Source organism: Argiope bruennichi, chromosome 1 (assembly GCF_947563725.1).
Source record: "Argiope bruennichi chromosome 1, qqArgBrue1.1, whole genome shotgun sequence".
Lineage (NCBI taxonomy): Eukaryota > Metazoa > Arthropoda > Arachnida > Araneae > Araneidae > Argiope > Argiope bruennichi.
In genome coordinates, this window is record NC_079151.1 from 78513595 (window position 1) to 78529116 (window position 15522).

Consider the following 15522-nt stretch of genomic DNA (forward strand, 5'->3'; position numbering starts at 1 on the left):
AATAGACAAATGTGAGCTTGTTTTTCCATTTGAAATTTTATATTTATGATGAGAACGAATTTCAGATCCATTATGAAACCATTGAAAAGAAATTGGTAGCGTTCCTCTTTTTACAGTACAAGAAATTTCTGTAATATCTCCCAGTGCAAGATTAGGAGGTGTAAACATAGGATTTAAAATTGGCTTATCTTCTGCTGCCTTCCCTTTAATACAGAAAATATTATAAGTTATATAAAACTGAAATTCAAAAGGTAAGAATTTATAATAACTACTGAAATTCGAAGATAATATATTTTACAATGTGAACAGAAATTCAGAAAAGGATTATTTGTTAAAAATAATTCATAGCGGTATAAGGAATTTAAAAATATAAATAATTAATAATTTAAATTAATTGATATTAATTTCCTTTTCCTACACTTGCATGAATTATGGAGATTAATAATTAATTTTTTCAGGTTGAATGTTTTGTAAAATTCAGTTCATAAACACAGCTGCATTACCATTTTTAAGCTAATGAGATTTTTTTTTTAGCATATGATGTACAACCTGATAAAATATTCGTAGTGAAATAATTTTGTGATAAAATATTTATAGGAAATGTCATAAGATATTTCGAAATAAAAATCTATTCAAATCAGTTAAGGCAGTTCTAAATTTCTACTTTTTTCCTAGTTATTGATGAAGTAATTTTACAATCAAAAGTCATTTGTACATATTTCTTAAATGCTGTGTTTCTTTTTCCAGCTTTTAAAGCAATCGAATTCTTTAAAAAAGGACTTAGATAACTCAAAATTAATTTTTGTATAATAACGACATATGAGTTACAGATAGTCTTTGTTTTATAACATCAAGATTAAGAAGATAGCAAAATATTCAAATTATTAGCAAGGAAGATAGCAATATATTAGCAAGGAAGCAAAATATTCAAATATTATATGAAATTTTAGTTTATATTATTTTTATATTATATTTTAAAAATTGAGTATTGTTTAAGCAAATACAAAATTGTTTTAAAATTATTAAACACGCAAATGAAATCAAATTCTTTATGTATTATATATATATATATATATATGAAGAGAATGAAAATTTCTTACCTATTTCAGGATGAGTGAAAATCAGCATCATTAAAAGTTTCAAAAAATGTCTTGACAATACAGTTCCAAAGACACCAGAAGCTCTTAAACTCATTGTTAATTTTAGAGAACTCGTTTAGATTTTCTTGAGAGAAAATGCTAGAAGATACATTCTACTCTTATCGGAACATGAGACGCTTCTTTCAGAGATGCTGTTACAGCATATATGGAAAACAATGACAGTGGCGCCACACAACGTTAAAAGATGTATTTATAAAAATTAAAAACAAAGTTAAATAAAAATGACTTCACAAAACATAAAACGCAAAAAGAAATAATTTCAAATAATTATTTAAGTTGATAGACAATGAATATACTGGAAAACAATTGAAAAAAGTTTAATCAATGCTTTTTGAATATTAATATAATTTATTCGTTTCATAATACTGAATATTCAAAACCATACAGTGTCGTGAAAAAAAAAATATGATTTAAATTAGAGAATGAAGATTAAATTCATGCTAAATAATCATAAAATTATATTAAAGTAATTAAAAATACAATTTGAAAAAGATGTAACCATGATGTAATGAGGAACTTTTATTCGTCTTGGAAGGTTAAAAATTTTTATAACCACCATTTTCCTTAACTTTCACCAGTTTGTAATTCGAAACAGCATAAAATTAACAACTTAAGTATGAAATCCAAATTGTGAAAATTTTTTCACATTTCTAATAATACCTCATATTTAGAGTAGAAAATAATTTCATAAAAATTCATTTGTTCAAGAATAAAAAGAAAATCATGTACATTACAACCAATATAATACGGTTGCCATTCTAAAAATATCCTATGTTAATATATGTTAAAAACATGTTAGTATTTTGTCATCTGTAATTTATTTTAATGATTGATGAGATTACGGAAGACATAAAATATTTGACAAACGCAAATGTCAGCATCAAAGAAATAAACTTCAAATATTTCATAATAAAATGAAGTATAACTGTTTGAAATAAAACTCTAGTTATGTTTTCATTTGTGTGTATATGGAAGATCAACAAATAATTTACAATATATTGCAATGGATGGTAAATTTACCTTCAATATGAACACTTTCAGTTTTGCTGTCTTCGCCATAGATATTAGAGACTTTGCATGTATAATTTCCAATATCAGACGCTGAAACTTTTCCAATAAGAAAATGGGAACTTATTTGTGAACTGGAAATTTTATATTTTTGATGTTCCCGTATTGGTTTATTATTATGATACCACGCAAAAGTAATTGGTAAACTGCCCCTTTTTATGGAGCAAGTAAGTTCTGTCATATCGCCGATAGCCAAATTGGGAGGAATAACAACTGGATTCAAAACAGGTGCTTCTTCCGTTCCAATAACTAAATAAAATAAAGACAATAAATATTAAAAATCAAGCATATCAGAATCGCAGTGATAAATGCAAAGAATTTAAAAAAATATTTATTTAGAAAGCTAAATAAGTAGTGAATTTATTACCATGAGTATACAGTCAAATAAAGTTTTTGTAAAGGAGAAAATGAATTAAAAGCATAAAATAAATAATTTAAATTAAATCATTTTAGAGAAAAATATGATTTAAAAATTTAATTTTGCAATACAAATCAAAATGATATGATAGAAGTGCATAATATCTCATGTCTTTGGTCATATTATTTAATGGTAAGGGCGTACGTTTAGAATGGAGTTTTTGAAAAATGCTATAAAATGCTTATATTTTTGAATTTTTGTATAAAATAAGTTTAAAAAACATCTATGAAACATAAATATAATTCGCAAACGCAAAACTTTTAAAGTTTTTTCAAAATGGAAAATATAAGAGATAATAAGAGGTATAAAGCAAAAAAATCCTTCCAATTTAGAAGTTTATCAAATGATTTGTTAAAAATATTAAGAAATAGTTTTCTGAACGAAGAAAAAGAACTCATTTTAACGCAATCTTTAAATATTGGAATTTGATCGATAAATAACATGAAATTCTAAATATTTTTCAAATTGTGAAATATTAAAAATAGCTACAAAATATTTTCTAAATGAAAAGAGTGCTTATTCTGTAGTTCAGGGAATGCAGAACACAATGAGAAATTACTATATCAAATTTGAATAAAAAATACACATTAGATTTTAATTTACAAAGTTTTCGTAAGAACATTTAGCCAAAATTTTATAGAAATTAAATATATTCAATAATAAATGTATTTAATATTTTCTCATCGACTTTTCATTGCTGTCACCAATTTTAAAAAGAAAAAAAAATTACATTTTTTCCTTTTTTAGTAATATAATATAAAGCGAAAAGCGATTTTATTTATCTGAAGCTTAAATTTAAATTCGTTAAAAATTCGTTTGTTTAATTCGTTTTATTCATTAAAAACTTTGGATGTAGAAGATTTCGTTTTATAATGAAAAATAGAATAAAAAGGGGTCGAAAAATATTACTATTTAACTTGGATAATTAAGAAAGAGCTTTTTTACTTGCTAATCCCTTTTTACGTGAAAGAAAACAAATTCATAATTAAGTTAACATAAAATAAAAAAATCTATAAAAGATAATTATTTCATTTAATAGTCATGTTAGAATAAAAAGACATGTGTTTGCCTAATATAGAATTCGACGTTTCGTATTCCACGTTTATGCAATTCTTTTCTACAGAAAGTTATAAACCTTCAAACTGTTTTTTTGAAAAAAATTAGAATTTGGAAAAAATTTATCCTTTCATTTCAGTGAATTCAGTTCATATGGTTCCGGTTTATAAAGATAATATTTAGTTTTGAATCTGAATAATAGATGTTAATTGCTTTTTATGAATACGCGCTTATATTTAAATTTAAAATACTAGATGATTAATTTCTTCTAAATATATTTCATTTTCTCAGAAAATAATATATTAACCATACAAAGAAAAATGTTTGTCAAATAATAATTTATAATTATTTGAAAAACGCTCCTAAAATTAGTTTAAATGAATGAAAGTTTACTGAACTGAACTTTAGTTCCAAACTGAATACTTATGAATACTTATTCGTGTTATTGCAATTTAGAAGAAAAAATATTTTTTAAAAAATCTGAGCCCGTTATACTGTATTATTAAATATAAATATTTTTTAAAGATATGCTTGTTACTTATAACAAAAAAAAAATCAGCAATGTTTCTTAAAATATATAAATGTAATGGATAGTCTGAATAAAAAAAAACGGTATATCATATCTAGTTTCCTTTTTTGTGCTATAAATAAATACAATTTTAAATAATCTACATTTATTAAGAATATATCCTTTTAAAGAAAAACACATTGTCTAGATAATAACAAACAATATAGAGAAACATTTTATGGTGCACTATATTCACATAACTGATACAAGAATATTAGAATCAATCTTGCCATTAACAATATTGCGTATTATTGTTTTAAAACTTATTCATCTAGCACTTACAAATATTGTACATTTTAATACATATTATATGCAGAATAATGAATAAAAAGTAAATACACTTACCTATTTGCAAATGCGCCGTGATACAAAGCATTGCTACGTACACATTCATGGAGAATCCAAAGGTTTTAATCAATAAGAACATAGTCATTAAATATCAAAACTAATTTATCCAAAAATGTTATAAAATATCATTCAATTAAGAAATGTGTATAGCAACAACATAAAAGGTATTTATTAGTACACTTCAGACGCTTTGAAGTTTTTGCACCAAAACTAAAATGAAGGAAGCTTTAGCTGATGTGTGAATGGCAGCGCCACATGTCGAGTGAGAATGGAATGAAATAATTGACGACAATAATAACATTTTTATATATAGTTCAGTTTATAAAATTCCTTATTTGCTTTGTAGTTGAAATTATAAAGAAGGATCCTTTGATCTTTGCCATAAAAAACTATGAACTACGATATAATGTTTTTCAGTCCTGCAGAAATTTTGGGAAAAGAAATAATGTTTCAATAATATAAATATATTGTAAAGAGAATTCCGATTCTCAATCATTTTTCTTAAAAACAGAAGAAGAAAAATTCGTCTTGCTACTTCTATACATATAAAAAAATTCACTTTTCACTAAATTTTGGAATTAAATACACTTACCCATTGTACAATTTCATTTTTCTTTATTTTTTTGTTAGAAAAAAAAATCATATTTTTTGATATTGATATTATTTTCATCTGAACAAATTTTATACAGAAAAACACATTTCACATAATTTTATTTTTCGATACATTTCATATAAAATGGTATACATACAAAGATCCAAATCGATTTATTGGATCTTTGATTAATTAAAGATTTTAGTCATTAGGCGAATTGTTCAAATACTTACAGAAAATGGACGAAGTAGGAAAATACGTTTCTGCATGAACAAAATTTGTTAAATTCAATAGAAATTTTTCAGATAAATTTACTGAAAGAAGCAGATTACAGAAATAAAAAAGCAATTGTTTAAAACAAAACATAAAGACATTCTCATTTCAATTCACTTATAATTATTTTACAAAAATACTTAAAAAATTAAACCAACCCAGTGTCTAATTTTTGCTATTAGACAAGAAAAATAATTTTTGGGAAGCCTGATATTTTGAGATTTTTTTTAAAAAATAATTTAACACAAATTTCATATATTTGTTTCTTTTAACAATGACCAAGATTACCTTCAATAAGTACTTGAACAGTAGTTCTATCGTCTCCCATGCTGTTACTAACTACACACGTGTAGTTACCGATATCAGATGCTTGTATTTTACCTAGTGAGAGAAGTGTGCTCATTTTACTCGTGAAAATGTCACTTTTCTTCCTTGAGGTGATATCTATTCCATTATGGACCCATTTAAACGTAAGGGGTGAGCTACCTCTTTTTAAAGTACAGAGCAATTCCGTATTATCACCAAGTGATAGATTAGGAGGAATATGAAGAGGATTCAATACAGGCTCTTCTGCTTTTATTCCTAAAATTCAAAATATCATTAAAATCCTTTTCTAACTGTAGAAATGGTTTTCTTTCATAAAAAATAATTAATATGATTTCAGAAACTTTATTACTAAAATTAGGTAAATGGTAGAATAATATAAACAGAATGGTTAATATTTAATATTATTTTATTTTACAATTTAAAAAAATAAATTAAGATTATTTTGGTAATATATTAATGTCTGAAATCTTAGTTTGTGAATTATTGAAATACGATATGATTCATTAAATAATTTTCGAATGATATGAAAATAAAACAGAAAAATCGACGTGTTTAAATTTTTCAGAATTGTTGAAATTTCGGAAGAATTATAATTAGTTGCAAAGTAAAAATATAGATAATAATCGTAATTATGTGTTGTATATTAGCAAAGGTTTTGTACATTCATTTCTATTTTTAAAGAATGATATATGCTTTAAACTACTTGAAATACATTTGAAATAATTTTTTTTTTTCCTTTTATATCTAAAAATATCAATGAAAGAAAAATAAAAGTATGTGAAATAGGGTAAATCATCTAATGTTCATTGATGTTATTGTCAAATCTAAGAAAGGTGTAGGAATGTATTATAAAAACTGTTTTAAATAATCATTTTACCTTTTGAATAGAAGTTAAAAAAATATTTTAGTAAGTGTTAAAGAAAAATACAAATTATTTGTGAGCGACAACTTTTTTTACAGAATGGGGCGATCCAAAAAAATTCATTTATAAAATTATAGTTATAATATGCAATAACTGATGTGTGAAATAGTAGTTTTATAAGATTTTATAAAGTAATAAAAATTGTTCCAGTTATTTCGAGAAATTAATCATAATCTAATTTAAAATTTTTGCTTATTTAAGTATTGTACTTTTGAAGAGAAACGAATTTATCTAAAGTAAGAAAAAAAACACCCTCGTAAATGGGTAATATTTAAGATCGTAAGTCAGGTATAAAATTTTTGAAGTCAGTAAAATTCAGATATTGTCAAAATATCATTAAAATCTTAAAACAAACAAAAAAAAATCTTGATGTGCCTCAAAAATCTTTATGTGTCAAAAATCTTATGTGTCAATAGAGAAAATGCCGTGCCGTTTAGTTCTTTAGTGTCGTAAAAGGAACATTTAAAATATAAAAATAAACAAATAAAAATTATAAATTGTCGTTGAAAACCACATATTTACCAACAGATTAAATATTTTTTGTCAACGTTTTTTTAATTAAAGACTTTGCATTTATTTTATATATAGATCAATAATTATGAATTCAAAATTATATACCGAATGGAAATCGCTCAAATGTTTTACTTATTAAAAATATTAAACTAATGATTTTTCTGTTTTGACAAAACATGATTTTCAAACTGCATCATTAATTCATAATATTTAACTTATGTTAAGTCATGCATTTTACACAAAAAAGCTAGAGGAAATACCGAGATGGATTTTTTTTGAGTATTAATAAAAATTGCTTCGTATGAAATGATAAAAGACTTCTATTATTCCAGAAAAAATGTTAATTAAATTGAAACATTAATACAAAGATGTTTAAATCAATGTTAAACACTAAATGATGATGTTAAAAGCTATATTAATAACAGAACTGTATTTAATCTTTCATACATATGGCTTGAAAACATTACTAGAGTATTCAAGATTAAGAAATAAAATTTAAACATTTAATAGATTAAAAACTCAATTTTGAAGACAATAAGAAGTCATAGTTACTTGTTTATGTGGAAATGTATTCTAAATTTAAGTATAATTATATTTAAAATTATTGTCTTTTATTATATTAACTTCTATTTGTTAGCACATAGATCAGTATAAGCAAATTTTAAAATATTACTGAACTTTTTCGCACAATGAAATTTTAAGTTGACAAGAGAAGAGAGGGGGGGGGGGAGGAGAGGTTAAAAGTCCAAATATTTAGAACGTCATATTAATGTAGCTTTATAAATATCGATTAACAAAGCAGTGCATATTAACTATGCGCACTATTTTGCTCTATCAAAAAAAAAAAAACATTTTTAAGAATTTCACGTAAAACTCAAAATTTCCACTTCTTGAGAGATAAAAAAAAATTGTGCCATATATTATTTTGTGATTTATTATACGGATATGTAACAAATGTGAACTTCACTTAAATTAGGTGCATATCTCATTGAAAATTTGTAATATTAAATGCTAAAATAATCCATAAATAATCTAAAATAATTCATCCATAATGAAATCAATAAACAATACTGGATAGTATTTGAATCATAACACATATTAGTATTTTCTTTTCCATACATTTAGAATACAAATAGATCTAAAATAGCTCAGAATATTACAGAAAAAATTATAAATAATTATTTAGAACTTACCTATTGGCAAATATGACATGGAACAAGCCATCGTCAAGAGCGTTGTTGTGAAAACTTTGTAGATTTTTGTAAACTTCCACATATTAGCCTTTTTTTTACACAATGAAAAATAATTTACTCAGACATTTGATTACATAAATTATCAGTGATATATATAAAAACTTATGCTCGCTCTCAGCATGAAAGAAATGACAGTTTGTTCATTCCAAAATAATAAACTGTGACAATTTATTGTTGAAAGTAGAGAGAGAATCTTTTCTTGAATATGGGATGGCAGCGCCACATGTCGACCAATAATGGAATGAAAAAATTATATTATATGAAATTAATAATTATCATCCATTCACATAAGCATTGAAAGAAATGAGCAGCATTACGTAAATTATTACATTATTAAATTTGTCTTGATTTTATTTTTTGGTACAAAAACCATATATAGTACGAAAAAATTATTCACAATAAACCAAATAAGACCGTTCAGTAAATGTTAAGCAAAATTACTGAAAATAAAATCTTCTAAATGGATAAATGTCTAAATTTTTTTTAAAAAAATTATACAGGTACAAGCATGTTTTCTTAATTTTTTTTATTTGAGCCTTATATATTTATGGCTAAACTTACGATAATATCAAAACACATTTTACCAATATTAGTCAGTATGAGCGCTCTTGTTTCTCCCAACCAACCCCAAAATTCTAAGCATCCTTTGGTTTGGGATATACTTCATCTTTTACGAACACTGAATTCCAGGAAAATTCAGATTTTATTTTGTTTGATTCTTGGTCACGTCGGTATAATTGGAAACGAAATTGCTGATGATGCGGCAAAAGCAGCATCTACTTTATTGCGGCGGCCATTTCTTTATTGTGATATAAAGAAGAGTTATTTCTCGTATACTCCTACAATGGCAAACATTTTGGGATTTTCAAATCACAAATAAATTACATAATATTAAACCCAACATAAAACCATGGCCAATTGTTCTGGTACTTGAACTCGATGTCAAATTGACTCGACTCCGCATCGGCCACACCCGATTCACTCATAAACATCTTTTGTTAGGTGAAAAATGTCCTTTATGCACATCATGCAATGTTGATTATACGGTCATCCATATTTTAATCGAATGCCATTCTTTTAATCACCATCGATTACGCTTTTTTGGTGCATCGTCACCACATATTTGTGACTTGGTGGGAGAACATCCCCATTGTAACCTTTTTAAATATTTGAAGACCATTGGTTTTTACCCTCACATTTGAAATTTTTTAGCTTGTATTATAGTTGTTCTGATTTCTGTTATACTGGACTTGATACTTTAAGACCATTTTTCAATTATAATATTTAAAATTTTACCTTTTATTCACATGTTTTGGCGCAGCATGGCCATATGTGGCCCTTGTGCCATAAAACCGGAAATAACAACAACAACAATCAATATTAGGGCAATTTCTAAATAGAAGTATGAAGTAAGAGATGACAGACACAGTAACAGACCAGTTACCATCAAAAGTGAATTTATGAACTTGTAATAATAAGTAAAAAATGTATTTTACAAATAATTCTTGACTATTAGAAATAAGTCGTTTGTTAGTTCTCTTTCTTGTACTTATGCTCTTGCTTGATTATCAATATGTGAAGTTTCTGAAAAATTTAATTTATATGTAAAAACGAAAAGAGTATAAAGTTCAATTAATGAAGCAGTCGTTATTTTAAAGTACTCATACATCTCATTTTGCAACGACATTGAAGTATTTTTTTATTGAGAAAAATGTTTGTGTAGAAATGATTTCTGAAAAACGGAATATAGATGAAGAACTGTATACAAGACATTTTTTTTCTGTATATGTAAACATGAATACGTGTTACATTGAATGAATCAAAAAGATCTAGCGTGATTTTTCAGGCCTCTGAAATCTTTATTATTTCGAGTTCTTTCATTTATATATTTAATTTTCAGAGATAAACATCATTTATACTTTTGCATGAAAACAATAATTTATTAGGCACCTGTTTTCATATACTTATAAAAAGCATTTTAAAAATTGTCCTTGCTCTTAATTACATTCTTAGGCGTGAATATATATATATATATATCAGAAAGAAAGGAAACCGAAAGTGTGAAAATCAAAAAATTTAGTTGAATATATTTATTATTGTTTTGTAAATTCGTTTGAGTTATTAGTAATTGCATTCCATCTGAAAACATGGCATAATTATTTGAGTTATTATTGTTCGGGAAAACTTGAGATTATAAAATTACTTTCCATATTCAAAAAAATCCCACACTAGTGAAATTTAAAAAAAAATCACAAGAAATATTAAAATGATAGACAGAGTAAATGAAAACAGGCAATAATGATGCATTTTTTTAAAAAACTTATACATGATAAAGCAGTTTACTTAGAAAAACACATGTCCAAAACGTAATAAAAATAATTAACGGTAGTTGATAATCTTAAAATTATATTATCTTGCATAAAAGAATAGCAAAGTGCTTACACTTAAAGTACAGACAAAGTTAAAAGTTTTAAAAGTTTCAGAACATGCTTTTATTTACCTTCTATAAGGACTTGAATACTTTTTCTGTCTTCACCTAATCTGTTAGTAACAACGCATGTATAATTACCGATATCTGAAGCTTGGATTTTACCTATCGATAAAAGTGTACTCATTTTACTCATGCCGATGTTATTCTTTTTCTTCTCAGTAACATCTATTCCATTGTGAAGCCACTTGAATGTGAAAGGCAAACTTCCTCTTTTTAAAGTGCACAGGAGTTCTGTATTATCACCAAGTGAAAGATTTGGTGGAATTATTAGGGGATTTAAAACTGGTTCTTCCGCTTTTGCAGCTAAAAAGAAAAAAAAAAGGTAATTATGGTAATACTCTACTGATTGATTTCTTATCATATAATATAATGCAAGGTATAATTATATTTCCTGAATTATATCATCAGAAAGCAACATTTTAAGAATATTTTGAGAAATGTTTCAAATGTTTTGTATTGTTATTTTATAAGTATTGTAATTGTTCATAATAATATTGTTTGTTGTTTACACGTTTGTTAATTTAGCCAGCGTATACTTTACTAGAGGAAATGCTGAAAATTTTTAGACAATCTTGTAGCAGAATTTTGAAGTTAACTAAAACTTTAGTTTGTTTTGTTCTGAAATGTTTATGGGATACATATTTATTTCAAAGGAAAATAAGATTTGTAACTTAAAAATGAATGATATTGTTTTTCTGTTGTAATGAATATTTTGATCTGTCATAATGCACATTATGATACAAATAAAATTATTTGTTTGATTTATACAGCACAAAAGATAATTAATTATGTTTATTAATTTTTAGACGAAAAAATGAATAAGAATGATTGATTTTGTCTGTTAAAAAACTGTACTTTGAAATTCTTTTATTTTGAACTAAAAAAAAAAAAAAGGAAATACAAATTTTAGAAAATTTGTATTGCAAAGTTATTAACGACTGACTAAGGTGCACATAAATTGCTAAGGGATTATTTTGCACACATATATTGTTACAAATTCTTCACAAAGAATAGAAAGAACCTGAATTCATTAAAAAGAAGTTATTAATATTAATCAAACAAGAAATACATAAAAAAAAATGGCAATAAGCTCACTCATAATAGCATATTAGAAAATCATTAATATGAAATTATATTTCTCATTTATGATAAATATGATTTTTGAAATTTTAAGCTTATATTGGGTACAAAAGTGTTTATATTTAAAAAAATAGTTCCAATTTATTAATTTCTATTCGTCATATAGAATTTAAAATATAGATGCATGACATCTTTTTTTTTAAAAAAAAGAATCACAGAACTCTTATAGTTGTTTTCTTACATGAATGGTATTACTGCTGGGAAAAAGCATTTACAGATTTCACAGTGGGGAGTCCAATAAGACTAAAAAAATGTTGCAAACTGCAAAATGTTAGATACGAAGTAAAAGATCGTTAAATAATAATTAAAAATAAGTAAATTAATTAACTAAAAACGAACTAACATTTTAGTCATGCATAAAATAAAAGCATTCATGGCTCATATTGCTTTCAAGCTTATATAATTTCAAAATTATGCTTAAATGATAACAGTTTTCTAAATGTAAACAGAATTTCATACACCTACCGAGCACGCTCAGAGAAAGATGAATCAACATAATATGAATGACGTTTCTAATTCCTTTACTTTTATTGGAAATTATCATTTTTCTGAAATAAAATTTTACGTTAGATAATATAGTATATTGAATGTTTATAAAAAGATAAATGGAAAAAATAAACTTTAAACTTACTTCATTGCTTGTGAAGTGTTTGTATAAACGTCCAGAGAGTAAATGATAGGTAACAACGGTTGTGGGTTATGAAGCCGACAGCGCCCCATATCGTTAGGTTTTGAAGTTAAAAATTAAAATCACAATCAAGAAACGTTACAACAGAAGAATGATAAATATAAATAACCGTACCTTCTATGAGAACACTGACCATTCCACTATCTTGACCAAATCTGTTCGTAGCTATACATGTGTAATTGCCAATGTCTGAAGCTTTGATTTTCCCAATATATAAGTGAGAGCTTGTTTCACTGTTAGTGATTTTATATTTTTGCTTGTTTGTCAATTCATCATTATTATGAAACCAAGAAAAATTAACAGGAAAACTACCACGTTTTATATTGCAGTAAATTTCTGTGATATCGCCAATAGCAAGATTTGGCGGCACATACATGGGAGTCAATACTGGTGGTTGAGAATCACCTAGAAAATGGATAAAATATACCTGCATTAAACACAGAACCAATATGAAAGGCAAAATATATCAGAAAAGTAAATCTGGTAAAGTAGTACATCATTTATATATGAAAAAACGGGAAAATTTTAAAGCAGCCGCATACCATTAGTATGTATAATTTATGATTATAACTATTGAAATATATATAATTTAATGGATTAAAATATTTTATTGAAATATCGATATTTAATGATAAATTTGCAAGTATAAAGCTTTTATTAATCTTCAATTCAGAAATTTTTATACAAAAATATTATAATATGAAACGTTTAAGATAAATAATATTTTATTTTTTCTTTAGAACTTCTTTTTCAAATGAATACAGTGAATAAAAAGTAATTTCTAAGAACTATGTCACTGAAATATTAATATTAAAAAATGTAAACGGACAAGACATTTTTTCATTAATATTACATAAGAGATAAACGAAGCGTAATAATTAAAAAAATATCACAATTGATTTAGCGTATTCTAATTTAAATAATGATTTTTTTCCCTGATGTCCAACAAGTTTTCGCATAATAAATAAAAAAAATTAACTTTGCATCATTTTTAATTGACATTGAAGAAATATTAGATAATCACTTACTAGCAGATATTAACGTAAGTTTATGTAAAAAGCACAACCAAAGCAGAAAATAGCTTGATAGAATTATGGATGCCATCTTCACATTCATTGCGTCTTTCACGTTATTACATCTGGAATTACAGCAATTTGACAATAATAATTTTTTTTAATACCAGATAAATTTCCAGTAAATAACAAATTATATTAATTTATAAATTTAAAAATCAAAATTGATAAATACCTTTTCGAAACGTTCTTAGATGATCCGAGAAGACGAAGTACCATACGAATGTCAACAACGTTTTAAGGGAAGCCTGAGTGCATCGGTATCGAGGTTATTAAACTTGAATCAATGATGTTAATATTTTGCACAAAGAAAATAAGTAAACAATACTTATCAAATAGATAAGTGATAAAAATACAATTTTTACATAAAATACCCATTTTATGTTTAACCCTTTCAAATAATTCAAATTACATATTTTATTTTCAGCTTATGTAATTAGAAGCTATGCAACATGAAACTATACGAATATTAATGCAATATAATAAGGAAATAAAAACAACAATATTGTATTCTTAAAATATTTTAACTTAAAATAATTTGAAAAACAAATGCGATATTTCAGCTTAAAATTTCTATTAAAATGGAAAAACTTGTAAGTAACATTATTAGTAATATAATGTGGTGGAAACTGATGATATATTATGCAAGCTATTAGAATATATTACAAGGGCTTAAACGACCAATACGGCGAAATATTTCATCAACATTATAATGGCATTCAAATCCATATTACCTTCAATTATAAGAGTTACAGTATAACTATCTTGGCCTTTCCTGTTTTTGGCAACGCAAGTGTAATTGCCAATATCTTCAGGTTGTATTTTCCCAACAGACAGGTGAGAGCTATCTTCATAGGTAATTATTTTATTTTTCTGTATAGAGGTGATTTCTTTTTCATTGTGGAACCACTGAATTTCTACAGGATGACTTCCTCGCTTAACCGTACATGATAATTGTATATTATCACCAATTGCAAGGTTGGGAGGTACGAACATTGGATTCAAAACAGGCCTTTCATTAGAAAATCCTAGAATTAAAAAATGCTTTGTTATTTTTGGGGGAAAATTAGAATTAAGTATAATATTAGTGAGCTTTAAAAATGAAATAAAGTATCTTAATACTTAAAATGAAATTTCGGCGAAGTGTAACTTTTTAAAATATAAATGTTTGATAATATAAGAGCAAAATATAACATATAAGAGAAGACTTAGAACCTTTTTAATCTTGCAATTTCAAAAAAAAAAAAAAAAAAAAAAAACGCAGCGTATTTTATGATATATTTACTTACATTTGATATTACAAAGTGTTTTGAAGATTTAAAAGATCATTTTATTTTAGTTGGTCTAACATCTTAAAATTTTCGAATAATCTATATTTGGAAATATGTACTGTATGCACTATAATTAAAAAAAAAGAAATATTTAAAAAAAGTTTTATTAAGTTTATAATAGTTTACAGAAAAATTACTTTGGAACATTTATATAGTAAATAATTTTTATACTAATATATCTGTTATTTAATTAGTGTACATTTTTTGAATATTAATATTCTTGTAGCATACTTATTTAAAAATTAGAAAGAAAGAATTTCAAATTTGCTTATTATATATCAAAAACATTGTTTTCACTAAT